Below are 22,967 nucleotides of genomic sequence, written 5' to 3' on the forward strand. Positions count from 1 at the left end.
AGCGGCAACGTAATACATTTTTGTCCAAATAATCACAGCACAAGAATATTCAAATACATTTTTTTTTTTTTTTTAAACACCAAAAATATTGAAAATTCAATCATTTTGGGGGCATGCAGAGAAATAAAATAAACAACAATAGGCAAGTATAAAACAAACGAGCTCCAAACTGACAAATGACACAAGAAGAAACACACCGTACACAGTTTTTCCTGGGAAAAGGGCTGATGACCATAAATAAAACTCAGTTCCCACAGATCCTATTAGAAAGTGTCAAAAATGAAAGTAAATTTGCTTTTAAATACATTATAAAGTGTTTCTACAGTGGCCCTCTCTTGCCCCAAATCCTGATAACAACAAAAACTGGGGGATCACTACCAAAAGTACCGCCTCATACGAGCGGGTAAGTGGAAATTGAAATAAGCCAATATGTCTTCGTGTTAAAAGAAAAATCTTAATTTTGTCTCAATCATATACAAGAAACATTTCCCATTTAGTTGAATACTTCAGCTGCAGCTTCTAGTGTGGCTCGGGAGGTAGAGGGTCGTTCACTGACCACACGGTTGTCAACGTGTTGAGGTGGACGGATGCCATCAACGAGACACGCCAAACCAATAAGAAACTAGTGCTGCGGTCATTCATTCGGGCAGTCAGACCTCCATTGAACTCGTGTATTTATCTTGTACCCGGTGAGGCTGTGCAGAGCTTCACCACAAGGGGGAAGCAAAGCCTAGAGTCGGTAGCCAGCAACCATCAGTAGGGGGTTAAGCATTTTCAGCTGAGGTCAATAAAAGGAAGAAAAATGCATAAATACAAAGGGTTGGAGGCGCTGCAGCGTGATGTTATTAACAGTAACTCGTATAATGAAGTTACAAACTTTCTGTCAGTAGATCAAAACCTGCATGAACAGAAAATGATATTAGGTTAAGTGGAGCTTTTGTCCGCCAAATATTGAATAAATGCCATCGGTTATCAAGAGGGTGGACAGACTCTCTCTGTGTCCACGCCTCACTCTCTGTCCATCTAACTTGTGTGATAATGAATGATGTGCATGTCCATGATAAGGAGACATGAGAGCAACTGCCAATAACGACATTATTGCTATTTCGCACCAGCCCAAGTCTCTCTCTCCGTCCTCTGAGGCGGTCGTCTTTCTCCTCGCTGCCTGTGCTAAACATTAACTCCCTCCATCAGCCCATTAGTGTCAAACACGCCGCTGCACAACAGCAGCACACATGCATCCTGGTTAATGAAGCTAATCGTAACTACAGGGAACAGCAGCCATTTAACTTTGTAATCCACTTTTAATGTGGCATAAATGCAAAATACTTATAAAATATGGCTTTGTGTGCCTCACCAAGACAATCAAACCCTGTTAAGACTGACAGAGATGTAATGTATGGTTTAATTGCTAAATACGAGAGAGGTACTGTTTAACCTCGTAACATCCAGTTAACCCCTTATATTTCAGTAATGGAGGAACAATTTAACACGTGACCACAAAAAGAGATAAAAGTGACTACAAAGAGAAGCAAAATGTAAAAAAAATATTAAAAAAAAGAGAAGCAAAATGTAAAAAAAGAGAAGCAAAATGTAAACAAAGAGAAGCAAAAATGAAAATAAAGAGAAGAAAAATGAAAACAAAGAGTCTGTTTTCACCTGGCATGAGAGGCCCTGATGGCTCAGGTTCCTGTTCTTGTGCTTATTGTATATTGCCATTTCATCAGTTACATGTTCATTTGCATATGAACTGTGAAGTGAGATCAGATCACCAGTTGCCACTCGAGACGCATGTTGATGCCAGGTGGGAACCGACGGCTTAAAGCCGGCCGCTTGCGATCCGCTCATGCCAGTCAGGCTCAGGATGCACTGATAATGGCAGGTGAACACAGCCTCAAAGAGAAGCAAAACCACCACGTAGAGATGTCAAATGTTGCCAAATGACAACAAAGAAAGGCACAAAAAAACAAAACAAAACAGAAATAAAAGGATGTAAAAAAAAATAAAGAACACAAAAAGAAGCAAAAGGAACTCGTACACAGTTAAAACAACCAAAGAGAAAAGAAAAATGACCACGAAGAGATTTGAAATGAGCATTAAAAAAAAAGAAGCAAAACGACTACAATGAAAAACAGAAATAATTAAAGGTGCAAAGCGATTAATAGGTAAAAAAAACAAAAAAAACATAAACAGTCTAAAATGACCCTAAAGAGACACAGATGGGGAAACTAAACAACCAGAAACGACAGAGCTTCAGTCTGAAGGGTCTGCTTCTGTGTGTGTGTGTGTGTGTGTGTGTGTGTGTGTGTGTGTGTGTGGGGTGGAGGGTGGGGAGGGGCTTTCATATGTGTGTGTGTGTGTGTGTGTGTGTCTTTCATATGGGGGGGGCCGGCGGCCTGTTGTTTTGTAGTCTGTCCTTGATCACATAATAAATCGTCTATCAGCTTGTTGCAGATGATAAATTATACCGTCATGCGCGTATTCTGCATGTCGTGTACATAATTGCATAAACATTTACACGAAATCTGTCTGATACGTTTGTCGGGACCATTAGAAAAATGGAAGATATTTCTGCGTGAGACCTGAACAAAGTTTGTCAGCACAGCACGACTTCAACCCACTGGTTGAACAGAGGGGCTGCCTGCCGCTAGAGGGCGACTCGGCCCTTTTCCACCAGTCTGACTGACGGGAGATGGAGATGTGTGTTTTCTGGAAAACAGCCGCTGACAAATTGATCGAGCCTTTTGGGAACAATTGGTCCAACTGATGTTGTAAGTATGAAGTAAGTTACACAGTGAAGCTGTATGATGTACATCCTGACCTATATTTGATTCTGAAACCAGTATCGGGGGATAATTTAGGAATAGTTTGACGATATTTTTTAGAAAACAACCAGAAATGATAGATGTTATTATGGACGTCCAGCCGCCTGTCACATAATTCAAAGTATACGGACTGAGGCCTGTCGAGCCTATTCGAGGACATTTTGACACGTCACAGTGGCGAAAGCAGAGGTGTAAAAGAATTTTAAAAAAAAATAATGATGGCTGAATCCTGTTCCAGGATCCTGGTATTATGCTGTATTATATTATCATGCGGTCATACTTTTGAATCTAGTGATGTCTGATTGTCTCCCAGCTCTATGTGCCTTACCTTGTAGGCTATTTCTTTCTTTCTTTTTTTTTTTTTTTTTTTTTGCCTGTAAAAAGCATCCCCAAATACAATAACTCCACAGATGGAAGGCCAAAATGAAAAACTTTGGGTTATATAAGAAAAGGGACACTTGGGAGAATCTTTTGATACAATAAGTCTCTCTGTTCCCATCACCAGGCCAGAGTGTGATTTGAAAAATTCCCAGTAAAAAGAAAAATCGTACTTCCACCTAATCAAAATTCTGGATTAGAGTGAATAACAAGCCTTATATCAATGTGCTAGTAAACAGTGACGCTGTTGAATTTGTTTTACAAATTCTGAACAGCAACTCTACTCAATTTTATGCAAAAGAAATGAAGCACAACAATTTTCCACTCATTTTAGTCAGAGTAGTACCAGGCCACCTTTCCATATGAGCCACTTGGAGATGCCATATAGTGCCGTAGTTTCCCTAACAGGTGATCAGACTGTTAAATCTGCACGTAATACACTAAAAAGACAACACGTCACTTTACCTCCAAATGGTATACTTTATATCTATTTTATATTTCTTGCTGCCTTTGTCTGATTATATTTGTTTTATGCTTTCATCTTTTTTGATTGATACTCAGTTCCCTCCGGCAACCTTTGATCTCAGTGAGATCACCGGAGTAAATAAAGGCCATACGGCTTACTATAATACAACAGAGGCATCAGTGACGTTCTTAGATACACCTGGGATTAAATGTGTGAGCATGAGTCTAATTAGCCCGAGTGAAAACACATGTGTGTCAGCGAACTGGGCCTTTGGTGGTCATTTAAATCTCACCGCACAGTTTACGAAAGATTGATAGACTTTTTTGACTTCACAGTGAGGAACGCATCGGTGAATCAACAATGGCTCAGTTCCATCAAGTGTCCCAGAGAGCCACGACGATGAAGCTTGTAGAGAAGCAGCACCTCCTCCCGGTGAAATGCAGCCACCACTAACACAACACCTTCCCTTCACATTTGTTATGTGTCAAAGGCCTAAAACGAACAAATCGTTTTCAGTCTTCAGTCCCTCGCTGAAAAAAAAACAACCAAAAACGTGTGAATTATTCTTGCCATTGTAGTCTACTTTTTTTTTTTACCCCCCCCAACAATACATAAGAATGGAAACAAGTGTAAATGTAATTGTGCGTATCATATGGGACACAAATTGATCAAATATGAATTTAGTTGAGATGTAGCCTCCTTCACAAAGTAGCCCTGAGGACTTGTTGAAAATGTGCTTGTGAAAGAGCTCATGTACCACGAGAGGGCGATGTTTGTTAAGAATGAACAGCATCAACAGCTTTTTTTTTTTTAAAAGAGCAAAAACTACAGCAGTAAGTGTTAAAAACAATCCTTATGTGTCCTAAAACTCCCCTTTTTATTCTGTTCTACAGTTCAGCACACCTTCAGTTATCTTCAGATGATTAAAAAAAAAAAAAAAAAAAACCTTTTTAAGGTGGTATTTAACGAGGGAAGATAAAGTGAGCGTGTTGTTTTCATTATGATGAGAGGGAGGAAGAGCGGCTGCAGAAATAATCGAGCACTTCCTCTTTTCTCCACATGGCAGCACTTTATGCCAGCGGTAACCCCCAATTTAAGTGCTCACACACGGCCGATTTTGCATTAAATCGTCCTCATGATGTTACTTGGATGTTGGTTCTAATTAACTCCTCTCCCACCGGCAGCTGCCTGCAGATTTCACTGACAACCTGAACAGTTTGGGAATATTCAGCTGCTTTCCTGCAGCAACCTCATATTTAGATTCAGAATTCAGGCAGGATGTGCTTTAACTCTACATGTGTGAAGTCTAGACAGCAACTGTACTGTCTTCACATTCTTTATAAACTCATACTACACTAAGGATGATGAATTTTTCTACTGTTAAACGACACTGAAGGTGGAAATCAGAATATGCGAGCGGCGCTCGTGATCCGAGTCTGACTTCATCGCTAAGAGCAAAGCTCCTTTTGCATGTTTAAATGTTCTTAATGTTCTGAGAGCTTAAGGATCTCAATTTTGATATTTTCTGATGCACCTCATACTGTTTGAAGCTCTTAGTTCAGCCTGCTGTTAGATGTGATTCATCACCAACATGTTAATTGCTCATTGACATAAAAGACAATAATTGGAAATGTTAATTGATCAGCTGTAAACTGCAAAGCTGTGAAAACAAAGCAGTATATTGCCCAAACTAATCAGTTCAAATAAAACAGTGCCGTTCACATATTTAAACATGTTACAACTACTGATGTGATACAACTCTTCATCAGCCCTTTCAGTCAGACACTATTTTATTTTTATTTTTTTTACATCTGTCTGTCACAGGACTGCGTTGCACCTTTTTCTTTTTGTGGTTTGAAAATTAAGAGGCTTTTGATTTGAGTAGATTTAATAGATTCAAATATATTTAAATGAAGTATTTACGTTAATATACAAAGATACAGTCACAAAAATAATGTAGGAATATTCTGTCCAATGTTACAGCTCATTACAAAACTCAACAGCACCGTGACCCATAAGGAACACACTTTTACTTAGATTTTGGATATCTCGGGGTCAAAGGTCAACAGCTTAACCATAACGAAGTGTGTCAACCATGCTTGTTTTCTCTGTACAGAGTGGTGCCATTGATACGTATGTAGACAGTGAAAATCTGTTTAGATGTAAAGCCTCAACGATGGATGAACCGGCAGTTCTCCGGTAGGTCTGACGTAGTTGAAAGAAAAATTAAGTGCATGCAATGCAATATTGGTCTTTTGGGCGGTGCACCATTTTCTCCAAGGATGAACTATTGGATGGATTGCAACTAAGACATTCATGGTCCCCAGACTGACTGACTGACTGACTGGCGAGCCTTATATCTAATCAGTTATGTAAATATTTTAACAATGACCACCAGAACACTGATTATGAGGTGTGAATTTAGTGTTTTTAAACCAGCCCCCGGTGGCCCTCAGTGGTCTTGCACTTTAACATACTTATGTATTTGCTTCACTTTTTAGACCTAAACACTACGTCCATATTTATATGCAGTCCACGGTGCAGCTTCACAGAACTGCAGACTGTCCTTACTTATTCTTATGTTTCATTCTTATATTCATCACTTACGTTACTACATACAAGTAAAATGATTTGCTTTGAAAGTCTTTGTAATCCTTGGATATTGTTGTCTTTCCATTTGATGTTTTAAAGGGCTTTAATTTACTCTCTTAAGTCTTGTCAGTAATGGATTAGAAACACATATCCTATATTTCTCACTGAGCAGAAATCATCATTTTGAAGCGAGCTGTAAAACAACAAGTGTGTGCCGGAGCTCGCCGACTGGTCCGTGCTTGTTGACCTGGCAAATATGTGTCAGCTCTCCAGCTAAGGCTGCTGGAGTGTGTAAAGTGATCTTAGTGGGGTGAGTAATCCCATCGATGTTTCTTGATTTGGTGGATCATTTTCCTCCTCCACCTGAATCAGATCCTTTTTAAGAGTCCCAGTAGTTGCCGTTTAGCTGGTGTGGTGCTGGAGAGTGCCGAGTTTGTGGCATGAAGCAGGTTGAGAACATGCAGTGCCTTTAATCTAATAAAGAACATCTTCCCACCCACCTTTTATCCATAAAAGAATTAGCTCCTTGTACCGGTAGCCAAATTAAACTGCTCTGCGTGTGCGGGAACAATGGGAGCTGGAACAAACTGAGCACTCAAGACCAACAGCGTCGGTAAGCATTCATTATTCATGTTAATTGATTCTGGCAGTTTGGAGACAGTACCTTGTAATGCAACACCCATCCAGGACAGCAAGACGATAAACACAACACACAATCTCCTCCAGCATGAATAGTGAGCAGGCTGCTCCCCGCTCATGTGACTTCTTCTTCTCACATCCACCTGGAGCTGCGAGGAGCCGTGTGACTCAGATTTTATTCTTAACGCTGGAGTGTGATTTGTATTGTTACCGTCTATATATTGTACACCACATCAGCCTCTATCTGGGAAGTTCAAATGCAAATTTCTTTGCTGAGAAACCAAACAGAGTGTTTTTTTTTCCTTTTTATTATTTGAAAAAAACCCAACTAAAGAGTGAAAATGGATCAAGTCCATGTTCTTTTCCCCGAGATCATTTTATTTAATCACACGCTGCTAAGCTGACAAGAGGGCAGACGAGCTGTGCACGCTCATTTGGTAGAAGTGAAATGAGAAGAAGAAAAAAAAGAAGGTCACATGCATCTTGATGTAGATGGCAATGCACTCAACATCGTGCCGCAATTAAAATTTAATGAGGCCTCTCCATTCTGCTCAACTGGAGCAGTCAGATGTTACTGTGCAGACTCTTCAGCCTCTCTCTCTTGTGCTCAAAGCTTCCCATCACCCACCAGCCCCTTTTTTCTTCTTTTCTTTTTTTTCTCTCTCTCTGGAGTGCAATTTCAAAACAAACCACAGGAAAAACTACATTCAGGCTTCTTTAAAAGGAGTTCCTGCTCAGACAGATATTTGGAGACGGTGCTCGTGTTTTAACCGGCTGTAGGATGAGATTTCTTTAAATTATCCATGCGAGTTCCAGTCAGATAACATATTTTAGACCCACGCCTCTGTAGCTGAGACATGTGAGAAAGGTAATCAGGGGAAACATCCTTCTTGGGATTGAAACAGCACCTGATTCAACCACCTGTTCTTCTTTAACCCTGAGCACACAATACGTTCGGCTTCATCCCTTTCAAATACTCCCGACTCTCATCTTTTCTCCGTTTGTGTTTGTCTCCTTTCAGTCTTTCAGTTTGAGGTGTAGTCGTGCACATACAATCCTACATAAAGACACACATAAAATCCATCGCTATCTCTGTCAAGCCCTCGTCTCTCTCACACACACATTCACCCCAAACATCCCCGCCTGGGCCTAATCGTATTTCAACGTGGTGGACGATGCATAATTACATATTTGCCATGTGCTAATCGGCTGCAGTGTCCTCGCGTTAATTGAGGTGGAGGAGCATTTGACACGGATCCGATTGTCTCTACAGTGTGCTGGAGTGAGGCTGAGAGGCTTCGGTGCAGCATTTTAGGCATAAACCAAGAGGTTTTTAATCTAACAGTGATTGTTGTGTTGATCAGGCAGATAACTGGATGAATTACCATTCAATCTTGTACCAAAAGTTCGAGGTCCCCAGAGGATGAAATATAGCGACTTTCAAGGCCCCAGACTCCCCATCCAAAACCACAAACATGTATTCAGTAAATCTTTTAAACTGTTGGGCACAAAAACTTCGAATTACTTTTTATATTAATGTACTTTATATTTGTACTAATTTCATCTTTATTTTATTGATTACTTTAAATACTGTGGTTCTATTAGCTTTTATTTACTTTCATCTTATATCTTGAGGCACTCTGTGTATGTTGTATAAAAAAAATGGCTAACTTTGTTACAGATGTTCATGAATCCTGTATGATGACTTTCTGATCCTCAAAATTTTCCTTTTGGCACCACCGACAGTTTGACGCTTGGGTTTCGAGTCTTGACTGTCATAGTTTTGATATAATTTCTAATCTTAATTATTATTATTTTTGCGTCTCTCATCTTCTGCACTTCCTTCCCTTGTGTGATTGTCTGCCCGGCCCTGATTGGTTTCATCTGTCCCTCGTTGGCCCATTCCCAATGTCCGCCCTCACGGACTCACATGCCGGGTTCCAAATGGCGCACTTGTGCACTGACACTCACTATTTTGAGTGCATAAGTGCGTTCACACTGTCAAATGTACGGAAACATGCAGAGCACGAAAAGTACCAGGATGACGCACTCAAAAACACCACAAAAAAAAGAAGTGTGAGACGCTGGACACTTTCCACCCTAAACAGTCGCCATCTTGGCTCTGTAGAGGGGCAGGGCCACCAGTGTGAAGAATTTTCAAATTAAGGCTCTGAGGAAGCTGCAGCTGTTCCTCAACACCACAAAAAAGGTTTGTTTTTTTTCCACTACTGCTGCTGGAAAAAAGAATCAGTGTGTTTGTTGAGTGTGTTAAACAGAGGAAACAAAAACACGTTCATTACTGAGTGAAATAATTAAAGCTACACATATTTTGGCAGGTGATTCACATGCTGAGGTAATTTCCATTCAGAGCAGAACGGGCAGTGTGTGATTTCAAAATTCCTGCTCTACACAACTAAGAGTCCTAAAATGGAAGAGCGCTATTTGTCAGGGTGTTACGGGAAGTATGTTATTTGGAACACAGCAAGAGTCCGCGAGGGTTTAGGGTTGTCTCAATGTCAAATTGTCGAGTCTGTGAGGACTCTCTGGTGGATGTTTAGAGCCCATTAAGCGCCCTTTCCGTAAATCCGCATTTCTGCAGACTTTGCCGAAGGGAATTGCCCACAGCTCATAGCAAAATTTGCGACATATTAAACGTGGTTGTCTGGCTGCAGCTGGACCCTTCTCGTTGTCATGCCCGTAGTCTGCCCACAAAATGTAAACACTCAAAGCGTGGAGGGTGTTAGAAGTGACAGCGCCTGACTGCTTGCTGCTCTAGTTATTTATATATTTTGCAGGTTTGTAAAGTTGAGTTTTTTAAGTTAAATGTCTGCATTGGATTTACAAATGTAAATGCCTTTTCTGGTAATTAGCTACAATGAATAAACATTATATAGGCCTAAATATAGCCTATCTATCTATCTATCTATCTATCTATCTATCTATCTATCTATCTATCTATCTATCTATCTATCTATCTATCTATCTATCTATCTATCTATCTATCTATCTATCTATCTGTCTATCTGTCTGTCTGTCTGTCTATCTGTCTATCTATCTACAATATTTTTTTCATTATTTATTTAATTTAATTATTATTTTTTTTGTAGGTGTGGCGTTTTTTCTTATCCAATGGTAACGCAAACATGGTGTGATGTCACAATGGAGTGTCCCATTTAGCCTTTTATAATGTTTCAGCCCTCATGAACTCTGTGACGTCAGCTTAGTCAGTGAGGGTTTAGGGTTTAGGGATTGGGCCGTTGTCTTCCTCTCCCTTGTGTATTCAGTCTGTGTCTTTTCTTCCCTTCTTTGTCAGTTCGTCCTTTTCTGTTCTCTTGTTTTTGGATCCTTGTGTCAAGCTTGTCGTCCATGTTCTTCGCTCTGTGTCTGAATTTTTGTGAGTAATTCTACATTTCAAAGTTCTTATTTTCACTCCTGTGCCAGCTTGTTTTTTGGATTCAGCCCAGTTTGGCTCACTTTACTTTTAAATCAACTGTTGTTTATGTTCATATTCACCTCAGAAGGAATTGTAAAAATGCTTGCACCACCATCACTGGCAGGTAACTTTTTATTGTGCCCGTTTCTTTGATTTATGACCAAAGCTGCGTTCCAAATGGCATACTTTTTCTTTTTACATCCAGTACGTACAAAGTATGCACATAATTGGGACATAATATTTATCATGAAAATATGCCTTGAACTTTAAACCTCTTGGTCATATCCGTTGTGATCCGTAGCGCAACATTTGAAGTAAAGGAAAAAGGATGCGATTTGGAATGAGTGACGCACTTAACATTACACTTTCTTTTCAATGCATCTTCTTTTTCCTTTTGCAAATTACCACCCACTCTCTTGCTCTTAGTCAATTTGACGTATCTTACGCTGATCAGAGGATTGTGGTTCAGAACAGCCAGAGAACCATGCTGGCCTGAATATTGCAAAATATTACCGGATACAGTTGGACATCCTGGTATTTCTGACATACTGTACTTCACACTATGTATTCGGACAAACTTTTCTGGCATACTAAATAGTATAGTAGTGAGGGTATTCTATTAGGTACTGTAAATACCTGCGACCCTAATAACGTTCCCATCAGCCTCAGTTGTGTTTTGTGCCAAACACAAAATGTTGCCATTGTTCATAACCTGCTAAACAGAAACATGTTTGTGCTGCGTTGTACAGCATTTAGTTCGTCGAGTCACTAGTCACTGAATTAAAACCACTTTAGGGGTTTGGGGAAAAGTGAGAGCACAGGCACAGCTTCAACAAAGCTCTCTCAACCTATTTGCAAAGTGAACTTATTGCACTGGATCACTGCCGTCACTAAGCAAATCAGAAGCTTTTAGGTTCTCTCATCAAGAGCGATTCTCAGTCCGTTACTGCGTCTTTGAAAGTCAGCAGAAGCCACAGAAACAATCAGATAAGTTGGTCTTAAATAATAGGCTGGTGAACTGTTAACCTTGTGTACAATGTGTGGGCTAGTTTTCCTGCTGTGGCTCTTATCATGTAAGTGATTTATGATTTCCTTCTCCAACAGCTTCTTCTGTGTAATTTGGTCCACTTTAATATCCACTTCAATAATAGGCAACTTGTTGAAAACAAGCAGCATATGACACTATTCTCGCTGTAAACTCAGTTTTGCTTACTTTTTTGGAGATTTCTGTCTAAGTCGCTACTAAGGCAGCGGCCTTAGTGACTTGATTGACATTTATGAAGGCAGCCACCCGTCTCCCGATGAAAAAGTTTGGTTGACCTCCTCCCAGATATTACTGCGGTAAACCAAAGAAACTGCGAAGATAAATTAAGTTATCCTTTTTCTGGTATCAAGAACTTTTGTAATTTGCAAGACTTCTCCCTGAGTTAATGTTTTTAAAGTCTGACCCTTATTTGCATAATTTCCATTATCCCATAAGAACTGGTCTCAACTTCATAAAGCTGCTCTGCTTTTCTACCTTGTGCTCATCAGTCCCTGCTCTCTTCTTGTTGAAAATGTCTCTGCTTGCCTTGTTTCTCAAGAAAAGCCATGGTTGTACTGTTTATAAAATTTAAAAAAAAAAAGAAGCCATATTGATCAAAATGTCCAGTATAGGCTATTATTTAGAGATTTTAAACTCTCTCCAGTGAATGTGACGTGTTGCCTTCTTTTTAACTGGCAGTGCTTTATTATTAACAAGCTGTTTCGTGGTTGTCCAAAGTAATTCTCAGAAGCAATTGTAATCTGAATGGTAAAAACATTTTCAATAATTTAGCTGCAAAAACTGGAATGGATTGTGTTTGACCTCCAATCTCCTACTATATACTGCTATTGGACATACTATAGAAACCACCGATTTCATCGTTATTGGAATAAAAAGCATTATCTTTCCTTAAGTGTCTCTATTTATATTCTTTGGTGTTTCTTCCTCAGCGACTGCATGTCTAACAATTGCAGCAGTGATCTGATGACACTGTGCAGCTGTGCTTGCCTTTCACTCTCTCTGTCTCTTGAATTCTCGCCTGTAAGAGATAAAGAAGCAGGCGGCTGTTGCTGGAGTAATATGCGAGTCTGGCAGTTTTTTTCACTGCTGAAAAACTGGGCAGAATTATTATTTTTTTTTTTTTTACTCGTAATGTGCAACTGGTGCAATGAGCAAGGACAGGAGTTGGTATAAAAAGCAGAAATTTAGAAAAGGACAATGGGGTGTGTTGGAAAAATTACTCGGAGGCTTGGTTCAAAATCAAACACATTGGACATTTATTCTTGCAAGAAGGAGCAAATACATGCCACCTTCAAAGAGAGGTGTCCAGCAGTGCTCTCGTCACTCCTCCGTAGGGCAGCTTTTATACAGTGTGACAAACAGTTGACGCTCACCCCCGTTCCCTTTGTATCTGCTTTTGTATGGTAATACTGAGTTGGTTGGAGGTCACAAGATAAGGACGCGGGGGAGTCGTCAATTAGATGCGAAAAGTAAAACAAAAAAGGAATCACTTGCAAATAAACCACAATGCAAACAAGAGGAAGAGATAAATCTTTTTTTCCAATCAGGGTGTTTAGCTATTTGTGTCATTATTAGTTGAAACTGAGCATTAGGCTACTTCAGAGTCCAAAGATTACATTCTTCACAAGATACAAGAAGTTGTGGGCGGCACGGTGGTGCAGTGGTTAGCACTGTCACCTCACAGCTAAAAGGTTCCGGGTTCAAATCCGGTCCTGGGCCTTTCTGTGAGGAGTTTGCATGTTCTCCCTGTGCTTGCGTGGGTTCTCTCCGGGTTCTCCGGCTTCCTCCCATCATCCAAAAACATGCACCTCAGGTCAGGTTACCTGGCGCCGCGCTAGTGGCAGCCTGCTGCAGCAGCTCCCCCCTGAGAGCCCCCCCTGCTGTAGTGAAGAAATTTCCCCTCGGGGATTAATAAAGTGTATCAAATCAAATTACATATTACATATAAAAAAAAGTCCTATTTACACAACAACTAGTTCTGACCCAGCGATCTGATTGGTCAACTGTACTTTTGGAACGTGCTCAAATCACCATGACAACACACCCTGCTCATCACTAGAGATACTCAGTGGGAATATATAATGGAATTTAATTTGATATAATATGCAATATAATGTTGTTTTTACTTGTTATGGGTCTATTAATTGTGACCCATTTGGCAAAACCCGGTCTCTTTTGATCCATTGTTGTCGCTCAGAGCACCCGTACCGTAACACTACAGATCGAGCACTTAAAATCCTCGCGGCAGCCGGCTGGACCGACTTGGTTTTGACACATGACACGGTGCTAAAATCTTAAAAATGCACGACTCTATTGATACCTTATTTCAGCAGATATCTTTATCAATCTCCAGAAATCAATAAAACAGACTAGTTGTCTCTGTTGCTAGGGTCTTTACTGAGGGTCGGACTACTTCCTGTAGGGGTAAACATTGCATACATTACTTTTGCTTGAACTTCAGCGTGCGCCTCGGTCCTGACCGCATCACTGTTGTGCCAATAATCACGTTAAAGCACACCCTCTCGTGTAATAATGCTTAATTCTACACCAGCCCATCTGCTGTGTGGTATTTTCACACGATTGTTTCGACAGTACGTCCATGTGGCTCACCGTCCTGGATGCTATCGACGTTTAGTCTAATGCTAGCCGCTCTGTCCATCAGTTCCTCCTCTTCGTAAGTATTTTCTCTTGTAACGTCAAAAGTAAAAATGTACTATTTGAAATCATGGACAAATATGGAAGCAAAGCAGCCAAACAGAGTTATGTTAGAATGAAATAACAATCGGATTGCATCACAGCATGTTATGGACTAACTAGCTCCAGATTGCAGTAGAAAAATAATTGTTTTTTTTTTCACGTCAGCAGGTGAGGATTCTTAATTTTTTTTTTGCCATCAACACGTTTGAACTGCATTATGATGTTTTACGTGCATATTTAAGATCCATTTTACAGGACTCTTGTTTAAAAAGAGAGTCCTTTTGTGTTTGTTTACGTGGATGTAAATTATTTCACTTATGAAACAAACAAGTTGGGACATTTAAAAAAAAAAAAAAAAATAAAAAGAAGAATCTTCGGTTTGTTATTTCTCTTAAATTTTTAATTAACTGACAAAGAAAGAAAGATTTTCACTGTTTTTACTGACCAAAATTTTGTATTTTGTAACTATAAACACATTTTGTATTTGATGCCTGCAGCACATTTAAAACAAGTTAGGAAAGAGGCATGTTTACCACTGTGTTGCATCACTTTTTCTTTTAATAATTTTTTTTTTTTCATTTGGGAACTGAGGATAAACATTTTTGCTGTTTTGCAAGTGGAATTCTTTAATTCAGTGATGAAGTGAGGTGATACAAGGTAAGCGGGGTGGTCAGGATTTACGCATAAGTCATTTGAAAGAAAGTTTTCTTCGCTGACTCTACACCAGCTCTTAAAACAAATGACAGCTTTCCTTTCAGTGACACTGTGGACAATGCGACATGGGAGCCATCTGAAAAGTGCACAGACTCAAATTTGTCAAAGCGCTCTTTAGCTCAATGATGGATTGCAACTGAAAAAGCTGAGCTTTCATTTGGCTGTCAGGAAGAGCTGCCAGCTTCAGCAGTTTTATAACCTTTTAAAAAATGAGCAGCGCTATGATAATTGTCACAAAAGTATCAAGGTAATAAATAACAGAAGGGAATTGTTGCAAGTGATTTGACCAAAGCTGGTAATTGTATTCATATTTCCTGGTGTAAAAGCATAGTCACATCGTAGTTGTTGACTTTTTCCTTGAGTCTTTGTCAAATGTGCCATGGCTGTCATATTGTTTGGGGATGCTTCACTAATCTCTGAATTTGTAGTGGCAACTGAAGATTGCAAAGAATAGTCACCCACACAGCAAGTGAGCTTCCTTTCATTTTAAGATAGAGAACAGGGGGAGATGGAGTGAATTTGCATGTAAGGATATAACACTATTGCTCCTTGGATACGCTGGTTTAAAAAGCTTGTTTTCATCACTCAGCAACCATTTTCCTTTCACTTTGTTCACTAGTTTAACAGAACTTCCATCAGGAAAGGAGGATGGCTTAGAAATATTTATAAAATCGTCCCACCATTGTTCTCTTTGTGCCTCTCTGCAATGCTCTACTTAAAGTAAATTACACTGGAAGTCATGGTGCATGAATATTTTATGACCCTGAGACAGCTGATAAAGTGAAAGACAAAAGTGGCTCAGTTCATGCTGCACTCTGCACTCTGAGATCAATCAAATGTCAGTCAGATAGACTCATCTCTGAGTGGAATCTTAATCTCAGCGACGGTGACTCAGTGAATTTCAGGAGAGCATCAAGTGCTAAAGTGCTGTTGTTTTATGCCGGTGGACAGTAATGGCATAGCGTAAGTGAATTATATAAAATGACAGTGTGACACGTTGCTTTGCATAACAGGAGCTTTGTTTTACTTGCAGTGTTGCGGCATTGTCGTGCAAACGAAGTGGTGATTCAAAGGCTGCAGACAACATAAACGGTCATATATTCAGAATTAAATGAGGTTTATGATTTGACTGTGAATTCATAGATATCGCTGGATTAGTGAGTCGAAACTGTATTTTGCATGATTATATTTATTTTTTTAAAGAGGTTACAGTGTAATATTCATGAAGTTTTGCACAAATTAATCCTTATGTAACACAGTTTGTGTGGGGAGGGCAGGGAGGAGGAACCAAATGCAAACTGGACCAGGCAGGTAGGAACAGTTTAAAGGTGGTTTATTAAAAAAAAATAACACAAATAACAGAAACTGACAGGCAGGCAAACAAAACTAGAGGGCAAGACAGAAAACAGTTCAAACAGGCAGAAAAAAAAGACTAAAGAGTTCAGGCAAATGCGCAAAACAATTTGGCAGATTATTCGAAGAAAAGAGCGGGATATATATATATACAGGATCTGATTGGGCACAGGTGAAGCGGTGTGGCAGTAAAACAGGGCAGCGAGGGAAACTGTGACTCAAGGAATATAGTCTGTGTATAAAAATAGCCGCAATCTCCAGATGTGAAAAGTGAAGCCAATGTGAAAGTGTCTAGAAGTGCAATACCACTAAAGGTCACTAGGGACTGGATCCGAAAAACCTCTGGCTCCAATAGACTCTCGTTTAAAAAGCCTCAACTTCTCTCATAAAGTACAAAGTCAATTAAAATTTTCCACAAGTCATTTTGGTGTCATTTGCTAAATTCCCTCTTTTTAATCAGTGTTTGAAAATCTGAAAAATAACCACAGAGGGCTGCTAGGTGTTGGCTCCAAAAAGACTCTAGCTCTATATACTCATGTTCAAATTCTCTCAAAATCAACCAATTTTTTTCAATGAATCCATTTGGTTTTGTTACCTGAAATCTCGCCTCCTTATTCATTTTCTGGCAGTCCATTTGAAACTAATCCCATCATTAATCAGATATTAGGCCACAAAAAGTGGTATGTTTGGGGGCGTGTCTGTTTGATTGACAAGCCTCTGGTGCAGTGAGATTGACGGGGCATGCTGTCCTCGGGTTCCCAATTAGATTGAATCAGATCCACCGCTCGTGAAACCCCAGATCGTCCAAATATAGTCACTTCTAGCTCCAAAATACAGAGATGGCAATGGCCAAAATCTGTACTCGAAGCTTCATAACGGCAGTTCACAAACACAAGCACAATGTGTTACATCACTGTTGGTTGCTGCTTGGGTATCAGTGACGGACTGTCATTCAGGAGGATGAGGTTTGACTCCAGGGAGCGACAAAGTGGTTTTGTCGAGTTTTTTTCCGAACTCTAACCAGGTTGTTGTTTTTCCTAAAGCCCGTGACACTGATATGCTCCCCTCTAGTGGACGAGCATCTGTATTACAGGCTTTTCCGTAATACCGAGTAGTAGGTCAGCTAATGTTTCGTAGAATCTGAAATTCTAATTCAAATTCATTGCGAATGTGAAACAACTGTTTCGCAGAGCCTTAGGGACATTAATATTAGCAGCAGAAGTGGGTGGGTCTACTGGTCTCATTTGTTATGAAATTATTCAAATGGAGGCTGCAGTTTGCAGTCGTGATTTTCCTGTCGAACTTAGGAGTGAAAACAAAGATCTTTGTTTAAAGTGTAATGTTATACATAAGAAGTAATGATCTTTAGAAACAGATGTGCAGCTGGTGTCTTCTAAATTCACGTGGGTTGCCAGAAGAAACTAACTATTCAGTCTCAGGCTCAGTCTAATTTGAGCATCTGTGCCCGGTCACATACACTTTTCCAACACTAACTAATTTCCCCAGTCTCACTTTTTTACTTACTGTTGATAAATCTGTTTCAGTGCATCACTTATAACTATGAAGCAGAGCAGCTTGGGGGCATGTTAATTTCTAAAGCTAGCTGCATCCAGGCCTGTATCAGTTATGTCCCAGGGTGCCTTGTGTGAAAATTAGCATTTGATTATTTCCCTTTGCTCTCCTTCTTCTTCTATTAGCAACACAACTTTACCGTTCTCGAGCACTAAGAATGTAAATTAGGAATACAAACTGTTATCAATGCGAATGGTCTCTGTGGGTGTTTGCGTATTTTATGAGGCAGCGAAACCACTCTTCATTAGTGCAAATTATATCACACTCAAAGCAGCTTAGTCTGGTGCGAAATAAGATGTGACGAAACCTTTGGGAAAGAAATGATGTCCTCGGATTGTATGAGAAAGATGTTCATTTTGAATACCTGCATCCACAGTGAGGCCTGTATCTGTCCATATAGTGCTAACAGTCAGTTTATTTCTCTTTCTTGTGCCTGAGGTTGATATCAGATACGCAGAGCACCACATTAAAGTGGCAGGTCTACCCTTTGCCAAAAGTTAAAATGAGAAACACACTTAGAATATAAATATCCACAGATCAAATGAATGGCAGGGATTTTGAGCGCCTTATCTCACTCAGTCAGTTAGTTTGGAGTTGGCGCCTCTCACAAAGACTCAGAGAGGACTACGGCCTCAGAGAACCTCCGAGCTTGCCCTCTAGCTGCAGCGCAAACAGGTACACGTCCCTGACAGGTCACACTAAATTTTACCTCCAATATTTTATTCTATTTTGATATCTTTTTGAAAGAAAGTTCTTCTTTCCACTCATGCTTTTGCTGTATTTTGCTGAACCCATGCTGTTGAAAAGTTGATCCGTGTGACTCCAGTTTGTGCTGTATTTTTAAGAAGGGAATTTGATTTTCAAGACAGAACATTAATCCCACTAATCCCTATTTTATGCTGCTGTTGCTTTGGAATGATTTCTGACAGGTATTAAAAGTAGGCCTGGTGTTTGAAGTTCTTTTTACAGCTCCAGCGAGTCCACATTTTGTACGTGAGGTTAGTTTAGACTTTGAGAGTTTGAGCCCCAAAAAAGACACCCGGAAATCTCTTCAACTGTGATGTGTTTAAGCAGCCTTTGTGAATGAAAGTTTTCAAAAAGAGTCGGTTCATTTCCATAAAATATCAGTTTTTCCTCAGCGAGTGGGGTTTTGATGGAAAAGGCTGCGGCTGCTTATCAACCAGAAATGTGATTAAGCCCTGAATTATTTTCTGTCGATTGAAAAAAAAAAACTTAACTAAAAGCAACTCGCATATCCTCCTTTCTCATTCTGCGTTCCACAGTAGAAGAAGTGAAAAGAGAAAATGTTCTTCTTTGAATTACTTCAATTTAATCTCAGATTCAAATCCTTAAGTCTGTCCTTTTGCTCAAAGCACATCTTCCTTTCAACTGCAGTGCAGAATGCAGAATATAACTCTGCACAAAGGAAATTACTGCTTGATGACATGTTGATTTAAGAAATGAGCTGTGAAGCTGCATTTCCTTTATATTTCAATCTGTCCTACTATCACTTTAAATTACAGGCATTAATGTCTTCTTTCTTAGCCAGATATCTTGATTTAGATCAACATGCAGACATACAGTTCACCTGAATCACAGTACAATGCCACAAACACGCAGAAAAAAATCAAATTACCTTCTGCAGCTGATTTAAATGTATTATCCTGCAACCAAATATCCTTTTGAAAACATTTTTTTGTTCATTTTGGAACATTATCTCCATTCCAGCAGCTTTTGTTCCTTGTGTCTGTCATATAGTTCCACTAACTGTAAAAAACAAAGCTCGAACTAATATAAAGTTCTGAGGCACTGTGTTGTGATATATATTCACTACACAGCGAAAATAAAGCCCCACGGTCAGTTTTATTCAATTCTTTAAGAAGTAATATCACCAGGGGTTTCTTACTGTTTGTAATGGAGGAATATTAGAAGACTTATAGAGGAACAAGACAATAAAAACAATGGAGGCTATTAGAACTCTCGCCTTAGGAATTTTGCTGCTTCTAGAAATGCGTAAACACATCAATAAACATAACAGCTATTATCTTCTTCTCCCTGACCAATTTTGATGATTGTCATATTTGTAGGTTTATATTTGGCTCTAAAGAAAAGGTGTCTACAGCCATGCCGTACAGCCTGCTCTGTGAGGCTATCGCAGGCGCAGTGGAGCTTTGAGCTTAATATTACGGTCAGTTTTATTCAACATCTAACATCTAACATCTCTGACTTTAACAGATTAGCCTGCTAACATTTGCTAATTATCTCTAAATACAATTTACTACTGAAACTAGTGGGTATGTCATTAGTTTTGCAGGCATTGGTTGCCAAAGTATTGGATAAATTAAACATTTGAAGTGATGGTGGTGCGAGGGCGAATGTTCTGATCATGGCAATAGTTGTCAAGACCTTCGACAGAACATCATCAAGTCACGAGATGAAAAGTAAGCGCTTCATCATCTGGGAACATGAATGCCAGTACAGCATTTGGTGCCATCCATCGAGTGTCAGTGCTTTCTTTAACAGTGCATGTCGAGAAGAGGTAATGTATTATGATTTATTTTCATGGTTAAGTCAGCTGCAGCTGCATTTGGAGCGTGCCGGGAGATTTCAGATTCACAGCTGTTAAAAGACCATTGCAGCAGTCCAGACGTGATGAGACGAAAGGCACGCAGAAAAACCTCCTCATGTTTAAAACATAAAGCGGGTCCAACCATGGAAATATTTTTGAAATGATAAAAGACAGGACTGGACATGCTTGCTGATATTCAAAGTAAATGTAAAAAAAAAAAAAAAAAAAAGGAATTCAAAATAAAAGAAGCTTGAAATCTTTTGAAGACCACACAACTCTGACAAGCTATTGGTCACCAGTAGACTGTGGTGAGTTTATGGCTATTTATTTTAATGAGCATCTTAAAATAGGGCATCTATATCTACTGTGGCAGCATTCCTGCCAGTCAGTGGGAATATGTGACTCTTACAGAGAAACTGTCAGACCGTTATTTTTCTTTCATCGGAAAGATGTTGCAGTGTTGCATCATGCACGTGCTGTACCCCGGCTTCTTTTTCCCTGTGATGAGATCATCTTGCTTTATTCTTTCTTATGATGTATTTCATAACACTTGGGATCCGCATATAATGCTCAGCGGGGATTTTCTAATTTATTTAAGTCTTTACTGAAGTATCTTCATGCAAAAGACATTAGAGCTCAAAGAAAAAGCTTGAAATGGAACCTTTATGTAACACACACACACACACACACACACACACACACACACACACACACACACACACACACACACACACATTTCAACCGTGTTTTCTCATTCCAGTCAAAAATGTCGCAGCACACTCTGCCTTCATAATTTACAGTAACGTGGGACAGATGTATTTAGTTCCTGTATTCATATCCAGGGATGCAGGGAGGTGTGGGATACACTGAATAGAAAGAAAAGACAAATTAAATTATAACCAAATTAAGTTATTTTCCTGGCTTTTAAACCACAATATAATCAGAATCAGTATGTCTGAGGCCAGTTTCCACACAGTGCCATGAGCAAGTATACAGGAAGGTGCACTATCTTTGTGAGCTAAAATAAATACGACAAAGCTAAGCAAAGATATGCGAGGTTTAGAATAATGATATGTGGAGGGTGACAACAAAACCCTGAGGAAACCCACGGAAACTTGGAGAAGATGGAAACGCCACACAGAAGTCTCCAAATTAAGGATAATGAGAGGACGGGCTGAAACTGAAGACGGGAATCAAGTCGTACATCATCTGCGGGGCAGGAAGAGTTGGAAAGCAGCATTGATCTACAGCACAGCTACTACTTTTTGCAACAATAGTAATTTTAAAAAGGAAAAGTCACTGCGGTGGTCGTCACGTTGATCGAAGACTCTCACAATAGTTTCCTACCAAAGTAAAAGAAGCAATGCTTTAACTAAATTGTGTGAGGGAATTTTAGGATCATAAATAATATCTGTCACAGGTATCTTCTTCCATTGCAATCTTGGTCTATCACCACAGGCTGACATTTCCTTTCCACATTTAGATCAAGCTTTAAATGATGAGTCTTTTAGAGAGGAGAGACAATAGTGAGACACAGAAATGAGATGGAAAGCAATACATAATGCTATGGAAGATATGTCATGCCGTCTACAGTGTGATAAGAAGATGAATGATTCATTTAGAAATCACGGTCGCTTGAATTAGCTAATGAAATACGACTTGTGGTCATTTCCTTTTTTTGGTCATTCTTCAATGTCATTTAATTAAAGCATCATTTAGCATCACCATTAATCTAATATGCCGTCTGGTGCTGTGTGAAATATTTTTGCTCTTAAAACATGCATAACATTATCTGCTTCGTTGGGATTAATCACAGAACTGGGCCCAATTACACACATTCACACACACACCTGGAGATCATTATTTTCATGTTTGTATCTATCATATTATTCAATTCGACACTGTTTGCAAATTTTCCTTGATATGATGTCATCCTGAAAATAAACTGATATAATTATTGTATAATTCCCATTTATATTTTCACTTGGAAACTATCAAACACCGTTTTTCAGACTAGTTTCAGCTGTGTTCCAAAAGAAAATCAAATATTTGATCGTCTTTACATCGATTTTGAAGCTCAACACTCTTATGATATATGCATATGCATATGTGTTTAAATAATGTAGTGATGCTTTTGATTATTATTTCCAACAAAAGTTTTTTTTTTTTTTTTGTATTTTGTTATGTTTGCAATGATATTATTAAATTTTTTTTATTTTATTATTTTTTTTTTTACATCTAATTACTTCTGGTTACATGTTAAAAGTTGTTGTTTATGTATAATATTAATATACTTGTAAAAGAGATTTGTTCTGATTGCAAATTTGAAAATATTCCAATGGATAGAGTTTATCATCTTTTATCTATCCTAGTTGTGTTTGAATAGCATTTTGAAAAACACAATTTTTGGATTACATTTCAAAGTTGATATATATATAATATAATATAAATATAAAAACATTTGTAGAACAATATTCCAATGGATAGAGTTTATCATCTTTTATCTATCCTAGTCGTGTTTGAATAGCAGTTTGAAAAGCTCATGACTTGTAAACACAAAACACGACTGAAGAAGATTCACGTCCTCTCCGGAGTTTTACACAAAGCACCAACAAAAACAAAACGCTCGGGCTCCTGGTCGGCAAATTTTGATTGGTTAAAGGAGATATCCCGGAGCTCTCGTC

This window comes from Brachyistius frenatus, unplaced genomic scaffold, assembly GCF_029030835.1.
Source record: "Brachyistius frenatus isolate BFR_SWC_R1_liver_20210118 unplaced genomic scaffold, ASM2903083v1 Contig_58, whole genome shotgun sequence".
NCBI lineage: Eukaryota > Metazoa > Chordata > Actinopteri > Embiotocidae > Brachyistius > Brachyistius frenatus.